Consider the following 19,148-nt stretch of genomic DNA (forward strand, 5'->3'; position numbering starts at 1 on the left):
AAGGGGGTTAAAGCAGATGGTGAGGAGGTAATACAATGCCTCCTCACTTCTTGTTAAATGCCCTCTAAAGAGCTATATGGACATGGATGACTTTTCAGCAAGCACGTCTGACTGCTCTGGTGGTGGTCAGGGACACAGTAACTGGTGTGGCGGTGATTTGGGACAATATAACTGGTGTGGTGGCAAATGGGGAAAATATGCCTGGTGTGGTGGTGATCAGGGACACAATTACTGGTGTGTGTTAGCCCAGGTATGTGTATTAGCTTTCACCTGCAGCCTGAATTGGCACTAAATGTCCTATATAAGGATACTTAGCTGTGCTCAGAGACTTCTGCATGACCTTCAGCTATCAGTGCTCCTTGCTTCTTTGTATTCTATATTCTTTGGACTCTCCATTACTGACCCGGCTTGCCTCTGGACCTTCCTGCTGTCTGAATTCTGGTTTTAACACTGGTTTTCTCCAAGCACTTTGCTTATCTTGTCCAATTCCTGTGTATAAGCTTGGCTCTGTCTTTGATCATGCTTCTGCCTACTCCCTGGCTTATCTTCCCATGTATGACCTTGGCTACCATCATGACTACACTTCTTCAGTCTGATCCTGCCAGCCTGAACTTGCTTCTGCCTTAGGTGTCACCTCACTTGTGGTCACTGCCATGGCCCTGCTACATTTCCTGCTGTTGGTCCTGACAGTCCAGCTGACAGCTACCCAGTGGTCTTCACTGCTAGCAACTTCCAGCACAAAAACCTAAACAGCACACATGCTTCTCTAAGCCTAGCACTCCCTGTTTTCACCTTCAATGATGCTTAGTGCTCACCCACAAGGGAATCCCTCTTGTCAGATTGACCTTCAACAAGGTATGTGACCGGCAGTGATTAGGTACACTGTGAGTGGATGGCAGGGATCAGGGACACTGATTCATTAGAGTATGTAAACATTTTTTATACAAATTGTCACCATAGTAGTGCAGTGCCACCATAGTGACACTGTACTACTCTCTGTCTGGTGAACATAGCAAATGACAGATCACACCGCTGCTTGACCGGGAGTAAAAATGAATTAAACAAATTGAATTAGACGAATAGATTATCATTTCTACATTTTCTTAATAATTCCCATTTTTAATATAGAAATGTATACAATAATTGTCTCATAAACAACAATTTATGCTGACCTGAAAACAATGTGAAATAATAAACTATGATGAAGAATCATTAAAACACCAGGTATATATTTATGTTTTTCAAAGAAAATAATTATACTGTGAAAACTAAACCTGACTTCCTACCCGAACGTCCCACTGAGTGTGTCATACGTGTTATTTAAAATCAACATTATTCAATAATCATAATATGCAAATCAATGAAATTCACAAAAGGATATGCTTCAGTACATGGCTAATCATTATTCATGGTCTAGAATATATATAGGTTGTTCTAATTGTACACATTTATCGCTTGTACTAAAGCAGAACTAAAGGCAAAAAATAAAAAAATTGCAAGCAGGCAGGTTCTTTTGTGCTAAAGCTCAGATACAATCTTCTTCAGAATGTACATGAAGCAGTGGATGCCCAACTACATTTAAATTTTCAACTGGGTTCAATGACTCTTGCGCATGCAGTAACATCATCCTGCACCGACCAATCAAGACTTCTAATGCCAGCACCCAAAAGAAGCTGAAGGGAAGATGTTGGCAGTGACAGACTTGCAGGGGTCAGGTCATTGAAGTATAGTTGAGTATTCCTTCCTTTAGTTCCATTTTAAACTCTCAGCTGTCACCATCACAAAGATATTGCGGTTTTCATCACCAACAGATACTATAATGTTAGAGGCTGAGACTCCTCATCTTCACAGCCTTCTTGAACTGGTCAAACTTAAGCAATGTGAAATCTGATATTTTTGTATCTATGAGTAGCTACATTTAAAGTGGTTGTAAACCCTTACAAACCACTTTGACCTACAGGTAAGCCTAGATTGAGGCTTACCTGTAGGTCCAAAAAATATCTCCTAAACCTAGGAGATATTTACAAAAAGACAGTCACCGCTGTCTATGGTGCATGCGGCACTGAGTGTGCCGCTGCTAACGGCATATTGTGCGCATGTGCGGGAGTGAGGTCATCGCTGCTCCGGCGCTGTGAGTGGCCGGAGCAGAGATACCCGGAAGAAGATGGATGCTCTGAGCTACAGGGGACAGCGGCGACATTGTTGGCTCCTGTATCATTATGCTTTACCTTTACAGGGAGACAAAGAGGAAGTAAACCCATCAATGCTGCACTCTAGACAGATTAACACATAATGGGGGTTATTTACTAAAGGAAACTCCACTTTGCACTGCGAGTGCACTGGAAGTAAAGTCACTGTAGATCCGAGGGGGACATGCAAGGTAAATAAAAAAACAGCATTTTAGCTTGCACATGATTGGATGATAAAATCAGCAGAGCTTCCACTCATTTCAGATCTACCCCTTAGATTTAGAACTTGCAGTGCAAAATGGATTTACCTTTCGTAAATAACCCCCAATGTATATTCATAGAATTGTTTTACCTTTCAAAGGACACCAGTCAGCATAACCAGCATGGTGACCTCATTGTTTTGTACTGCACTTAAACAACACAGTATGGTCACTAACCTGCCCCAGCCTGTGATTTAACAGCAAAATAGAGGCAGCACACTGATGATATCATCACTGTCCTCCTATAAGTACATTCAAACTATTAACTGACAGCATTGCATTGGCTCACAGTAATGCCCCACTTGTTTCAATAGAACATTACTGTGCATGGTAATATGTGAATTTGATATCAGGACAGATTTAGGTATTATAGCTTTAAGTATAATTGAATAAATACATTTTGAATGTAAAAATAAATTATGTCGTTAAATTCATTTTATAAATAATAAAAAAAATATATAAAAATATTAACACTAGAAAACACCTAATCCATCCCTCTCCTGACTTCTCCACCTCTCCATCGCCTTATTTTCCACGCATTTTCCGCTATCCCTCTCTCCTCTCTCTCTATTCCTTTCCGCTCTATCCCTCTACATCTATAGCTACCCCATTCCACTTATCAAACACTGGTTTTAATGTCTTTCTCTAACCAGGTTTCCAAGACGGAGCACCCAGTTAGCGATAACATCATACAGTAATGGCGAACCTTGGCACTTCAGATGTTTTGGAACTACATTTCCCATGATGTTCATGCACTCTGAAGTGTAGTTAAGCATTATGGGAAATGTAGTTCCAAAACATCTGGAGTGCTAAGGTTCGCCATCACTGTACTATACTATTAATGCTCACAGCTATCATACAAATATCTAAGCTTCCACCTAAAATGAAGAATCTTACCTTGTTCTCTTTTTCTCTTTTCAAAAATTTTTATTAATGCAAGGTACATACAACGCAGAGAAGTTTACAATTCGTCTTGCACAACATTAAGAAAAAATAATAACAGATAGTACCTAAATCTGCATCAAGTTGTAATAGTGGTGACATAAAAGCCATGTAATATAATATACAGCTTCTTGAGAACAAATATTCTCATGGTCTGACCTTTAAAGTTTATAGAAAACGTGAGCATCTTAAACAAAGGCCAGGATGTTAATATTCAAAAGGAAAGCAGAACATCTAATTTCGTGTTTGCAAACAAATACTAAACATACAAATCATAACTGGTTATACCCAGGATCATCACTAGGGTGAACCTTTATCACAGATGGGTACATCCTTAAGACAGAAATCAAAGTACAAGGCGAAAAGAGTAGATGAAGAAAGGGAGAAATGAGAAAAAGAAGGGAAATAGAAGGGAAGAGATGAGAGAAGAAAAGTGGAAGAGGGGGAGAGAGATGGCAGGATGGGATCGTAGAGGAAGTGAAAAAAGAGGGATCAGAAGGGTGGGTAAGTCGGCCGGCCGGTTCCTAAACAGCTACCAAGGATCAGGAATAGGTTGTTTTTCAGGGGGGGCTGGGATTTATGGTACTAGTAACCGATGGTCAAAATGTGGGGGTAAGTAGTGATCGACCCACGGTTGCCAAATCTTGGTATGTCTAGGGACAGTATCTTTAACAGTAGCTTCAATTTTACTATGTATCATTGCTTGCGTAACTCTATTCTTAACTTCAGTCAAACGCAGAGTAGATGTCTTCCATGCTTTAGCTATTGTTTGTTTAGCAGCGGTGGTGACCTGCAGAGCAAGGCGTACCTGGGCCCTGGTGAAAGAATCTGGGTAAAAATTGAGAAGGGCTAATGCTGGATCAGGATCCAATGAACTGGTGAACAGAGTGGACAGAACCAAAAATATTTCAGTCCAGAAGCACTGTGCCACTGGACAGGTCCACCAAATATGCAAGTGCGTGCCCCTCTCGCTACAGCCACGGAAACAGTTTGGAGAATATGAAGGTAAAAACTTTGCAATTCTATCTGGTACTAAGTACCAACGCATGAGAACCTTGTAGCTCGCCTCTAGAGCCACAATGTTCGATGAGGAGAGTTTAGTGTGTAGCCATACATCAGACCAGTCGTTTTCATCCAGATTTAAGTTCCCTTGTTCTCTTTTAACCCCGGACAGAAGACATGATACATACTAGACTAAACGTAACCACATTTTAAGTTTACCTATTATTGATCTGTGTATCATACCTAATACTTAATTATCTATCAGATTACAGGTTTGATATGTAATATGAAACCTTATGTTTGTAAGTCATATCTTCAACTATTCTACTCACAGTGAACCATGGGGGTTATTTACTGAAGGCAAATCCACTTTGCACTACAAGTGCACTGCAAGTGCAGTCCCTGTAGATCTGAGGGGGACATGCAAGCAAAAGAAAAAAACAGCATTTGTGCTTGTACATGATTGGATGAAAAATCAGCAGAGCTTTCCCTCTTTTCAGAGCTTCCCCTCAGATCTAAAGCGATATACAGTGACTGCACTTACAAGTGCACTTTCAAGTAGTGCAAAGTTGATTTGTCTTTAGTAAATAAACTCCCATTTTTTTTTTATACTTCTAAGGCCGCGTACACACGGGCGGACTGTCTGCCCAACTTAGTCCACCGAAACACATTTCAGCGGACAGTCCACTCGTGTGTGGGCTTCAGCGGACTTTTTTAGCGGACAGTCTGGCGGACTAAGTCTTTCGGAATTTCCGTAAGATTGTCCGTCCAAACTTGGTTTCAGCGGACAGTCCGCCCGTGTGTGTGCCAGTCCGCCCTACTTTTGAAATGAGCGGACTTTTCCCGCCCGGAGAAAAGTCTGCTCATTTCGAGCGGGTATCCAGGTAGGCGGGGCCCGCGATGGAGACGTAGCTGGCCCCACCGCCTGGTATGGACTTAAAGGGGAACCCCAACGCCAAAAAAATCGGCGTGGGGGTCCCCCCCAAAGTCCACAACAGACCCTTGTCCGAGCACGCTACCCGGCCGGCCAGGAAGGGGGGCGAGCGAGCGCTCCCCCTCCTGAGCTGTACCAGGCCGCGTGCCCTCAACATGGGAGGGCACCTTGTCCCCATGTTGATGAGGACAAGGGCCTCTTCCCGACAACCCTGGCCGTTGGTTGTCGGGGTCTGCGGGCGGGGGGCTTATCGGAATCCGGGAGCCCCCTTTAATAAGGGGGCCCCCGGATACCGGCCCCCACCCTATGTGAATGAGTATGGGGTACAATGTACCCCTACCCATTCACCTGTGAAAAAAAGTACAAAAAAAAACACAACACAGGGTTAACATATTTTATTGCACAGCTCCGGGGTCTTCCGTCTTCGGGGGTCTTCTCGCCGGACTCCTCCGCTATCTTCTTGTAGCTCTTTTGCTAGCGGAGGAGTCCGGCTTTCTTCCTCCCCGCCGCTGGCCTCCTCTCCCGACTTCGGGGGTCTTGTTCCCCTCTTCGGTTCTTCTGCCGGGCCACCGCGCCTTCTTATAGCTCTTTTACAGGTGGTGGCCCGGTCTTCTGTCACCGCTGTCACCGCTGCCTTCCGTTCTTCTTCTTCTTCTTCTTCTTCTCCAGGAGATGTTGCCTCGACGATCTCTCCGGCCGGAATGCCAGAGCCACGCTGCGCGGCCACTTATATAGTGACAATGGGGCGGTGTCACATGGTATATGTCACATGGGTTGGTGTCACATGGTGACCCCGCCCCCTTACGATGTCATAGTCCCCATGTGACATCAACCCATGTGACCAACCCATGTGACATATACCATGTGACACCGCCCCATTGTCACTATATAAGTGGCCGCGCAGCGTGGCTCTGGCATTCCGGCCGGAGAGATCGTCGAGGCAACATCTCCTGGAGAAGAAGAAGAAGAAGAAGAAGAAGAAGAAGAAGAAGAACGGAAGGCGGCGGCGACAGCGGCGACAGAAGACCGGGCCATCGCCTGTAAAAGAGCTATAAGAAGGCGCGGTGGCCCGGCAGAAGAACCGAAGAGGGGGACAAGACCCCCGAAGTCGGGAGAAGAGGCCGGTGGCGGGGAGGAAGAAAGCCGGACTCCTCCGCTAGCAAAAGAGCTACAAGAAGATAGCGGAGAAGTCCGGCGAGAAGACCCCCGGAGCTGTGCAATAAAATATTTTAACCCTGTGTTGTGTTTTTTTTGTACTTTTTTTCACAGGTGAATGGGTAGGGGTACATTGTACCCCATACTCATTCACATAGGGTGGGGGGCCGGTATCCGGGGGCCCCCTTATTAAAGGGGGCTCCCGGATTCCGATAAGCCCCCCGTCCGCAGACCCCGACAACCAACGGCCAGGGTTGTCGGGAAGAGGCCCTTGTCCTCATCAACATGGGGACAAAGTGCTTTGGGGTTGGGGGCCGCGCGGCCCCCCCTTCCCCAAGGCACCCCCCATGTTGAGGGCACGCGGCCTGGTACGGTTCAGGAGGGGGGGACGCTCGCTCGCCCCCCTTTCCTGGCCGGCTGGATAGCGTGCTCGGACAAGGGTCTGTTGTGGACTTGGGGGGCACCCCCACGCCGATTTTTTTCGGCGTTGGGGTTCCCCTTTAAGTCCATTCCAGGCGGCGGGGTCAGCGACGTCTCCTTCGCGGGCCCCGCCTAGCTGGAGACGCGCTCGAAATGAGCGGACTTTCCTCCGCGTGTGTGGGCGAGTCCGTTCATTTCAAAAGTAGGGCGGATTGTATGACGGACTTTGTCCGCCGTATTAGTCCGCTCAAAATATGCCGTGTGTGGGCAAGTCCGTTCATTCAAAAGTTGGACGGACTGTCTGTCGGATTGTCTGACGAACTTAGTTGGGCAGACAATCCGCCCGTGTGTACGCGGCCTAAGCCCTTGTACACACGGTCGGAGATTCCGTCAGAATGTTTCCTATTGGAGCATTTTGTCGGATATACCGACTGTGTGTGGTCTGCATCGGACTGTTTCCATTGGAATATCTGTCGGACCAACTTTTCCAACTTGCCGGAAATATTTTCCGACAAAATGCTCCGATCGGACATACTCCGATTATGTGTAGCCTACTCCGACGGACAAGGTGCCACACATGCTCACAATCAAATTTGGACACGGAAGCACTCGCTCAGGTAAAACACTAGCTCGTAATCGATATAGCACATTCGTCACGCTGCAATGTTAAAAATTATTTCATGAAGCGCATTCTCTAGTTCTTTACAATGCTGCAAGAAGGAACTTCTTTGATGCTCATAGTCACGCACACTTCTCCCGAACGTATTTACTGACTCTTTTTTACTCATTTCAGCAATACAATTTTTGAATTTGTCTACACAATTTTATTTTTTGTTTATTCTTTTTTGGGGGATTTTTTTTTTCATAAACATCTCCTTTTTTGTCAGTTTGCTCATCTTTCCATTTTTTGGCTTGTGTTTTGTGTGTAAACTTACTACAACAACATTATTAACTTTTTTATATTTTCTTTTTTAATCTACAGGAGGTTGTTTAGTGTTGGTACCCCTTGTTATTCATTTCACTTTGTTTTTTTGAAATGTACCTGCCTGCTCACAAATAAACTGTCCTTTTTGAAGTAAAACACATACGCAAGTATTTCTTCAAACAAAAAAAAAAACGTTATTTAGGTGTCAGTAACAAATAAAGAGGGAGGCAGCAATGGAGAAAATGGGGAGATTAGCAAAGCCTTTGGCCCCCAGGGCACACATCAACTATTTAAACGCAAAACTTGGTGGCCTGTGGAGTACATGTCTAAGGGAGAGAAGTCTGGTCCTGAAGTCCATGAAACCCGGAACAGAAGCAGATAACATCTATGTTCCCAGGCTGTGGTACTACAACAGGCTGCATCTTCTGTCAGACCAGACTGGACCCAGGTCATCACCCTCTGGTCTTCCTTCCACGCTTCCTTCCAGGCTGTGGCTGTGGTGCTGGAGGTGTGGCAGAAGGAGGAGGAGGGACATGGGCCAAACCACACAAGTGTGTTGCTTGTGTCTTTTGGCCCAACAGACCCTTGTTGAGGGTATGTATAATAACCTCCTCACACAAGAGCTGTTTCCCCTCCTGCATTTTCTCAAGCTTGCATGCAACCAAGGCGGCAAAGGCCTCTTGATAGGTGAGTTTTGCTTGGAGGACCGCTGATGCCTCCCCAATCAGCCTCAGGGCCGACTCCTCCACATTCCCCCCCCTTTCTCGCACTTTTGCGTGGAAGGCAGAGGGGAGGGATCTGGCATTCTGTGAGGCTCCTTTGCCCGCCCACCGCCTGGCTGCCTCTTACCCCTGCCTCCTCCTGGCTGCCACTTTCCACAGCCACCTCCTGGCTGCTGCATTCCACACCCTCCTGTTCCTGGCTGAGTTCTTCCTGTGTATGAAAAAGGGACAAAGTTTTAGTTTTTGTTTCATCAAACACACACAATTTTCACATCAAGACTGTTGAAAATTGTTAACCAATAGAAAAGACTATCATTCTGAGCCCAGCATTTTTCTTTCTTGTCCCCAAGGTTTTGGCCACTACTGTCTATTAATATTTGGAACACTTTCTAAAATCAACAATTATTGAGCAAAAATCAAGTTAACATCATTCATTTATACTCCCAAAATATGTAGAACAATACTATACCTGGCTCAAGCTGGGCTGCCCCAGTTCTTCCTGAGTGGAAGGCCCAGGTTGGGCGTCGGAAGACTCATCGGGTGTGGAATGTAGCATAGGACGCGTGGAAGGAAGAGAGTGATTCTCTGACTTCAGCCTGGTCTGACAGAAACTGCATCCTGTTATAATACCACAGCCTGGGGACATAAACATCATCTGCTGAAGCACCAGATTGCATGGAGTCCAGCACCTTCTTCCTCTCCTTCAGATATGTACTCCTCAAGCCACCGATTTTCTTTCTTAAATAGTTAATGTCTGCCCTGGGGACAAACTCAACCAGTTTCTCCATTGCTGCCTACCTCTTTAGTTTGTTACTATACTGAAGGTGTGTCGCTTGCCACAGGCAGGGCTTCTCTCTGTATTTATCGATGAACAGAGGGAGGAAGCTATGATCATTGAAGCCATCCATAATGTCTGCAAGACACAACACAAGACAAACCCTAATGTCAGGCTAAACTCCACTAATGCAGGCCTCAATCTAGAAGCAGTATAGCTTAGTGATGTACCAAGTTCAAAATTTTACCTTTTTTTGCACGTTCGTCGACTCAGCTTCTGCCTCTGTTCACAGATCGTACGGACGACACACGCGTGTTACGTTTTATATACAGTGCGCATGCGTGAAACTCTGCTGGCCCTGATTCTTTCTAGTCTATTCCCCGCCCCTTCGCTTTCAGCGCAGTGGGTAGAGCACATGGCGGAGAGAACGCAGGTGCGCAATCACAGTTCCACTAAGGAGGAGGAAGGTGAGGAAAGCCCGGAGCCTGAAACGTCCCGATCCAGGAAGAGAAGATTTAAGGCCTCAAATATGTTTTTTCGAGAGATGTTGGAGATGGTGGACATATTGAACAGGACCGACTATTATGGGAAGTATGGACCTTACCCAAACCCAAATATCAGAAAGGCCAAAATCATGAATAAAGTTGTGAAGAGTCTTCATAAGAATTTTGGGGTACGCCGATCCATGGATCAACTGAGAAAACAATGGTCAGACCTGAAACTGAGGGAGCACGAGCAGTACATAAGGATCAACGTGTTCTTGAAAAAAGTAAGTAGTTGTGTGTTCATATGATTATTCTTGCTTGCATACTGCTCCATGTGCTTTGATTTCATGTTGTGCATTTTAAAATGGCCACTTTCAAGTTCATGGTTTCATTCGTTCGTAAGAAACATCGTTCTGCAGGTAAGTATTCCAGCTTAACAAAGTGTCCACAATAATGTTCTCACCTTGGAACTCGGCCAAAAAACACAATTGTACAACACTTCCAAGCAATGTTTCCTATTCCTATTTCTGCTCTCTGTGTGCTAATTATTATTTTTTAACATTCTCATAGGGGAGAGAAGACTCGGCAAGTATGAGGACACCAGGGACTCCACCCCTCCCAAAGAAGGCAAAATTACAAAACCAGAAGCAGAGGAGCAGGAGGAGGAGGAGGAGGAGGAAGGAGAGATCATTGAAGTTGGACAAATTGTCACCACAACAGGTGAGTGTCGGAGACCACAGCTTCCAGTAAGCTCATCAATGTATGTCACCATATTTATAATACATGGTGTGTTTATTTGCTTTGTTTTGTAGGTGATGTGGAAGAAGAATCCCATTTTACCAGTGAAAGTGCCCAGATCCTGATTGGGGATATAATGGGGTGCAATCATGATTTAGAAAATATACAGCAAAACATCAATGATGTTAAAAATAAAATGAAGAACATCATTGATGTTTTGGGGAGAGTGTGAAACAGCCCAAACTAGCTATGGTTTTATTTTTTGACTTTTAAAACACAACTTTTGTATTTTTTGAAAATCAAAATTTTGAAGATGCACAGAGTGTGTCAACATGCGCTATCTCCCATCATGGGGGATCAATGTACGTGTTTTGTGGAAAGTGGCTGAGATGAAGGGGTTGCAGCCCCAAAACATGTACATTGATCCCCCATGATGGGAGATAGCACATGTTGACACACTGTGTGCATCTTCCAAATTTGGATTTTCCAGGGGTGACACCCCATGTGATGAAGGCAATATCAGCCCAGTTTGTACATACTCATGTCTGATATTGTCTTTACTTTTCAAAGTTGAACTTTGTAAGTTCCTGTGTTCTGTATGTTACGCTTTGATACATGCCTGTTTACACAAAAACACAAAGTGAAAAAAAAAATACCTGAAAGACTGTTTTTGATACACCCAATTTGTTGGTTTGTTGTAAAACCCTCTTCTAAACGCACATGTGAATGTGCTTTGATTAAAAAGTTACATTATCTAAAATGTGTGGCTTCCTTTTTCATTGCGCAAAAGATGTATTTGTAGTAAAAATTTTGTTTTGGGTGAGAATGGGTGTTATTTACTAAAGGTAACTCCACTTTGCACTCCAAGTGCAGTTTCAGGTGTACTTTTCCAGTGCACTTGTAGTGCATAGTGGATGTGCCTTTAGTAAAAAAACGCCCACAGTGATGTGTTAATTTTGACAATCATGCCATTTTCCTGCCATGGTGCTGAAAATTAGCACAATTTTGGTCAGTAATGCACTACATACATTAGTTACCAAAAACAAGGTGTGTGTGTAGCAGACCCACAACATAATAAGATTATCTGAAGAAGAGACTGTCCCCTCATCTCGCTCAGAACTTGGGTTTGCACTGTTGGTGAAAAAGGCACAACAAGAAAAAACATAAATTTACATAGGAGACACCTAAAAGCAAGCCAAGCAGTAAATGAAGGAGTATCAAAGAAAAATGTATTCATAAAATGCCGCTCAGACATTGTCTGGCATATCAATTGCCCCCCTACCCACAAAGTAGTCCATGTATTGGGTTCTAACCTCACGGGCGCTTTGGGGGGGCAAGCCAGGATGAGCAGGTTCAAGGCCCGTGAGGTTATCATTTTCCAGCAAGTCTGCTTCTTGGACAACTGAGACCACATAGTTTGCAGAATGTCTTTTTAGAAAATTTTGAAGAACACAGCAGGCCAGCACAATGTGATTTAGTTTGTATTCTGCCATGTGGATAGGCATTCAAAAAAGGCGGAACCGGCTGGCCAGTATTCCAAAGGTGTTCTCCATCACTCTTCGGGCTCTGGACAGGCGGAAATTAAAAATCCTCTGGTCTGGGGTGAGGGTCCTCATTGGGAAAGGCCGCATCAGATGGTTCGCCAGGGCAAACACCTCATCCGCGACGAAGATGAACGGGAGTCCTTCCTGATTCTCCTCTGGGGGTGGCAAGCCCATACTGTCACTCTGGAGACGCCAGTAGAACTCCGTCCGGAAGAACACTCCACCATCCGACATCCGTCCATTTTGCCACACGTCCACATACAAAAACTCATAGGTTGCAGACACCACTGCCAACATCACGATACTATGAAACCCCTTGTAGTTAAAATAGTACGACCCCGAGTTGGGTGGTGGGACGATGCGGATGTGCTTCCCATCAATTGCTCCTCCACAATTGGGAAAGTCCCAACGACTGGCAAAGTGAGAGGCCACAGTCTGCCATTTCTGTGGCGTGGAAGGATACTGTGGAGTGAAACAAGACCAAAAATTTGTAATTTAATAAATCAACATTGAAAGCAGATTAGACACAAACATTTTTGGCCAAGATTAGTATAACATTTTGGGAACTGAGTATTTAAAGCCTAAAGTATAAGGTCCCCTTATCAGAGTCAGCACCCCCCACCCCCCCCCCCCCATCTGATGGGCCCTTGCTAAAAAATGAGGGGGGGATGTTTTGGACAGGTAACCCTCTCCACTTGATTGGGAGCCGAATGCCTAAATAATGTGTGATACTTTGGGAAGCCCCTCCTTACTTACACTATTGGCAGCTCACCGGACAGGTAAGAAGTGTCATAATACCAAAAAGAAAACAAAATGGAAGCACATTTTGACATTCTGCTATTACATATCAAGATAATAATAGGGGAAAACATTTAAAAATATAGCATTTGAAAGTATTGAGGTAGGCCCTTGCACTACATGCTTTGGTGAACTCGTCCATAAATGTGACCATCAAAAAGGTAGATATAGTGTGTATTGGGTTTGGTAAAGTCAGCAGATAGAGGATTGCTAGCAGCTGAGCTAGCAGTTGGGGGGAGAGGGGTTCCTAATGAGTTTGGCACAACCAAAAAAAAATAAAAAATGTCACTCTGCATGAATTGAAGCACACACATAACATTTGTAGACATGTAAACATTTTAGGGGGTGTTTAGGGGAAAGCAATACTATGGAGCTGACAAAAAACATTGGTAAGTGACTAGACTATAGTTTTATGGGCCAAGAAGAGCATGATGGGGAAGTTAGTGAGGCAAATATGCATGAGGACCAAGGGGCAGAGCATATGAAGTAGAGTATATTGCAATGATGGTATTTGGGAATGAGGAAAGAAATGCAAGACATTAGCAATCATTAAATACATAGAATGTGATGTTAAAGGATAAAACTTACCTCCATATAGTCCTTCTGCAGGACCTGAATGATGGCAGAACAGGTCTCTGGAATACTGATCCCCAGAGCCTGGGGGGAGATGCCTGTAGAGAACTTGAGGTCCTGAAGGCTTTTCCCAGTCGCCAAGTAGCGCAACGTGGCGATGAGCCTCTGCTCCGGAGTGATGGCTTGCCACATGCAGGTATCCTGCCTGCTGATATAAGGGGTCAGCAAAGCCAGCAGACGGTGAAAAACAGGGTCCGTCATCTGGAGATAATTCCTGAAATCATCAGGATTATTCTCCCGGATCTCACGGAGCAAAGGCATGTGCGAGAACTGGTCACGCTGGCGCAACCAATTCTTGGTCCACAAACGCCTCCCCTCCCTGTTCATGGACCGGGCTTGTGTCAAAGTAAGAACCCCAAAACGAAGCCCCTGCACAGCACAAACTCTACGGCGAGTAAGTAGACGAAACATGGTTTGAAAACGGTCGGCTGGTCAGAACGGACAACAGAAAGCACCGATAAACAGCAATGTCTGAAAGAACGACCTGAATAGCAGAAGCAAGCAGACAATAAGCAATGCAAATCAAAGCGTACTATACCAAGATATAGTCCACAATGAGAAACAAATACTTACTGACTACACGCACTGATTATCAGATACGCAAAGACAAACAAGAAACTGAAGAGCAGTAGCGATCTGAATCACTAATCTGAAAAGCGCGAATCGTCTCTCACCAAACTTCTACTAACACGCGATACACACGAGATCAGCAGAAGGAGCCCAAACGGTGCCGGACGTGGTGCTGAACTTCCCTTTTCTAGTGCCGCCGTACGCGGCTTACGTCACCGCGTTCTTGGCAACCGGAAATTCCGACAACTCTGTCCGACTGTGTGTATGCAACATCACTTCTGGACCTCGTCCGGAATTAATCCGTCGGAATAACTCAGACGGATTTGGTCATCGGAATCTCCGACCGTGTGTACAAGGACTAACAATTGTACGATATTGTTATTAAGTTGATATTTTTATCCAATAAAAAAAATAGGAAAAAAAAATATTAACACTATTAACCACTTCAGCCCCGGAAGGATTTACCCCCTTCCTGACCAGAGCACTTTTTGCGATTCGGCACTGCGTCACTTTAACTGACAATTGCGCAGTCGTGCAACATGGCTCCCAAATAAAATTGACATTATTTTTTCCTCACAAATAGAGATTTCTTTTGGTGGTATTTTTTCACCCCTGCGGTTTTTATTTTTTGCGCTATAAACAAAAGCATACCGACAATTTTGAAAAAAACACATTATTTTTTACTTTTTGCTATAATAAATATCCCCCAAAAATATATGTAAAAAATATTTTTTTTTCCTCAGTTTAGGCTGATATGTATTCTTCTACATATTTTTGGTAAAAAAAAATCGCAATAAGCGCTTATTGGTTTGGAAAAAAGTTATAGCGTCTACAAAATAGTTTTATGGCATTTTAATTAATATTTTTTTTCCTCAGATCTACAGCGATATACAGCGACAGTGATTTTTATCCTGACTGTGACATTATGGCAGACACATTTGACAATTTTGACACATTTTTGGGACCATTGGCATTAATACAGCAATCAATGCTATAAAATTGCATTGATTACTGTAAAAATGTCACTGGCAGTGAAGGGGTTAACCACTAGGGGGCGGAGAGGGGTTAAGTGTGACTTAACCACTTAACAACCGCCTATTGCCGATTAACGGCTTCAGGGTGGTTGTTTAACTCTGAGAGGCCATTAATTAACGACCTCCCAGAATTCTGCTCTCGCGCGCCCCCACGAGAGCATCCGTGACCGCTGGGTCCAGTGGACCCGGCGCATCACGAATCACGGTAAACGGCCGCTCATCGCGGCCGTTTACCACGTGATCGCTCCGTCAAATGACGGAGTGATCACTTGTAAACAAGCCGGCGTCATGTTATGACGCCGGTTCCTCCCTCCCCCTCTCTGTACCGATCGGTACAGCGGAGGGGGAAGAGATCGGTGTCAGCAGCGATGTGGGCTGCATCTGCAGTGCCCACATCACTGCTCACCGAAAATTAACCCCTCGATTCCCTGCATTACTCTGCAATACCCTGCCATTACTCTGCATTACTCTGCAATGCCCTGCAACACTCTGCAATGCCCTGCAACACTCTGCAATGCCCTGCAACACTCCGCAATGCCCTGCAACACTCCGCAATGCCCTGCAACACTCCGCAATGCCTTGCAACACTCCGCAACACCCTGCAACACCCTGCAACACCCTGCAACACCCTGCAACACTCTGCAACACTCTGCAACACTCCGCAACACTCCGCAACACTCCGCAACACTCTGCAACACTCTGCAACACCCGCCAATACCCTGCAACACTCTGCAATGCTCTGCAACACCCGCCAATACCCTGCAACACTCTGCAATGCTCTGCAACACCCGCCAATACCCTGCAACACTCTGCAATGCTCTGCAACACCCGCCAATACCCTGCAACACTCTGCAATGCTCTGCAACACCCGCCAATACCCTGCAACACTCTGCAATGCTCTGCAACACCCGCCAATACCCTGCAATGCTCTGCAACGCAGTACTCTGCAACGCCATACTCTGAGATACTCAGCCATACTCTGAGATACCCAGCCATAGTCGGTGATACCCTGCAATACCCAGCCATAGACATCCCCCCCCCTCCCGCCGCCCTCCTCCCTCCAGTGCTTCTACCGAATCGCTAATACGATCAAAGCCAGAATCTTTTTTTTTTCAGGCTTCCCAGCTTAGAGGTGAGATGCGGGGTCTTATTGACCCCACATCTCACTGTAAAGAGGACCTGTCATGCCATTTTCCTATTACAAGGGATGTTTACATTCCTTGTAATAGGAATAAAAGTGATCAAAAAAATTTTTTGGGGGGAAAAAAATGTCAAACTAAAATAAATAAAGTAAAATGAACAATAAAAAAAAAATGTTTTTTTTTAAAGCGCCCCTGTCCCCATGTGCTCGCATGCAGAAGCGAACGCATACGTAAGTCCCGCCCACATATGAAAACGGTGTTCAAACCACACATGTGAGGTATCGCTGCGAACGTTAGAGCGAGAGCAATAATTCTAGCCCTAGACCTCCTCTGTAACTCAAAACATATAACCAGTAAAAAATAATTAAATCGTCGCCTATGGGGATTTTTAAGTAGCGACGTTTGGCGCCATTCCACGAGCGTGTGCAATTTTGAAGAGTGACATATTAGGTATCTATTTACTCAGCGTAACTTCATCTTTCACATTATGCAAAAATTGGGCTAACTTTACTGTGTTTTTTTTTTTTTTTTAAGCACAAAACTGTTTTTTTTCCAAAAAAAAGCATTCGAAAAATTACTGTGCAAATACCGTGCGAGATAAAAAGTTGCAAAGACCACCATTGTATTCTCCAGGGTGTTTGCTAAAAAAACATATATAATGTTTTGGAGTTCTATGTAATTTTCTAGCAAATAAATGATGATTTTTACATGTAGGAGAGAAATGTCAGAATTGTCCTGGGTGCTCCAGAACACCTGATGGCGCTCCATGCATGTTGGGCCTCTGTATGTGGCCACACTGTGTAAAAGTCTCACACATGTGGTATCGCCATACTCGGGAGTAATAGCAGAATGTGTTTTGGGGTGTAATTTGTGGTATGCATATGCTGTGTGTGAGAAATAACCTGATAATATGACAATTTTGTGAAAAAAAAAAAAAGTAAAAAGAATCTTGATTTTGCAAAGAATTGTGGGAAAAAATGACAACTTCAAAAAACTCATCATGCCTCTTACTAAATACCTTGGAATGTCTTCTTTCCAAAAAGGGGTCATTTGGGGGGTATTTGTACTTTTCTGGCATGTTATGGGTCTCAAGAATTGAAATAGGCCGTCAGTCCTTCAGGTGTGATCAATTTTCAGATATTGGCACCATAGCTTGTGGACTCTATAACTTTCACAAAAACCAAATAATATCCACCAATTTGTACTTATTTTTACCAAAGATATGTAGTGGTATAAATTTTGGCCAAAATTTATGAAGAAAAAATTACTAATCTGCTAAATTTTCTAACAGAAACAAAGAAAAATTCATTTTTTTACAGAATTTATCTTAAATGGTTAAAATATGTTCTTGGCTTAAAGGAGGCAGATTTTTGCCCCAGAATAGGTCCAGCATAGGTAAATGGATGCATCATAAAAACCAGGAGTAATTTAAAGGCAATTATACCCTAATGCGTTTGACTAAAATGGTGAGTTTCAACAAAATGTCGTTATTTTTGCTGCATTTTTGGTGAAGCAAAAACTCCACCAACATTTTTGTTTATCTGTGTTTCATTTTTATTTTTTCTTGGGTCTGTTGAGCATAGCCTGGTATGTATAACCGTGGACAGCACTAAAATGTGCTTTCTTCAAGCAGTAAGATTTTAATATGGAACTTGGAACATCGATCTGTATAGATCCATTACATATCTTTTAAGAAAATACATACAACTGACCTGTGATTTTACATAACTGATTCTATCTGAATTTATGGAAGAAATCTATAAAAAAAAAATTCATGTTTTGCAATCTAACAACATGTTCTGAGACTTCATCTAATCTCACTATTTTCAACAAAGCAAGATGCAGAAATATTTTAATGGCACTTTATGAAGGAACTTTTATGGAACCGACATGTTGGGATTTAATGACTTTAAGCTATCCAGTTAAATGGTTTACTTCCATTAAATGAATTGCTACTGTATATAATTTAAAATGCTTTACAAAGGGACACAGTAGGTTACAACGCACACAGTTTGAAAGGATCCATTACACTGCATTTGAAGAATCTATTCAACAAAGGCAGGTGGCTTTTATGCCAATGTGAATACTAAATAAATATGAAAAATATATACTTTATTAAAAGCAAAATAAGATGTGATGGAAATAGTTTTCAAAAGCAAATGCTTCTCTTACTGTCAGCCTGGCTTTATCATATTAGTCCTGGCTGGAAAGCCCTTCAAACACTTTGTAGATGCTTTGTTAATCTAATTCTATTTCATGTATTGATTTTAGTTTTATAATATAGTTTACCAAGCCTGTGTTCAAAAAATCCTACTAATTACAAAGCATGGGTAAATCAGAAACTGAATGTATTACAACGGTATGTGAAAAGAATAACAGGGTCTGATGGTATTTCGTTATGTAATAGAGTATTGCATTTTTGTAATAGACAAACAGGATGAATATTGTTTTACAGGTATCCATCAGCATTCTGCCAATAAACATTTTGAAATAAACTTATAAATAAATAAATATGCACTTGCAAATATACATCTGATTTGAAAACTTGCAGAAATAAAAAAAAAAAGAGAGCAAAATACTATAATTATAACACCATTTAAATGTCTCTATGTGTATAATTACCCTCTTTTATTGGAGTGACACAGGAAGCCACAGTGAACATCTGACACCCACTACAAAAATTGGAAACTCACTTTGAGCAATAAGGAACACTTAAAATGTCTAAACTCTTTTTTTTATTATGCTCCAAAAGCTATTCATGGCCTGATTGTGTTTAAACCATTGCAAATGACACTTAATTGCTTATATCTCATGAAACAATTGCACCATACACATTGCCATCCTTCACCACTTCAGCCCGGAAGATTTGGCTGCTCAATG

The sequence above is a fragment of the Lithobates pipiens genome, unplaced genomic scaffold (genome assembly GCF_037356315.1).
Source record: "Lithobates pipiens isolate NorthernLeopardFrog02 unplaced genomic scaffold, aLitPip1_a1.2 Scaffold_16, whole genome shotgun sequence".
Taxonomy (NCBI): domain Eukaryota; kingdom Metazoa; phylum Chordata; class Amphibia; order Anura; family Ranidae; genus Lithobates; species Lithobates pipiens.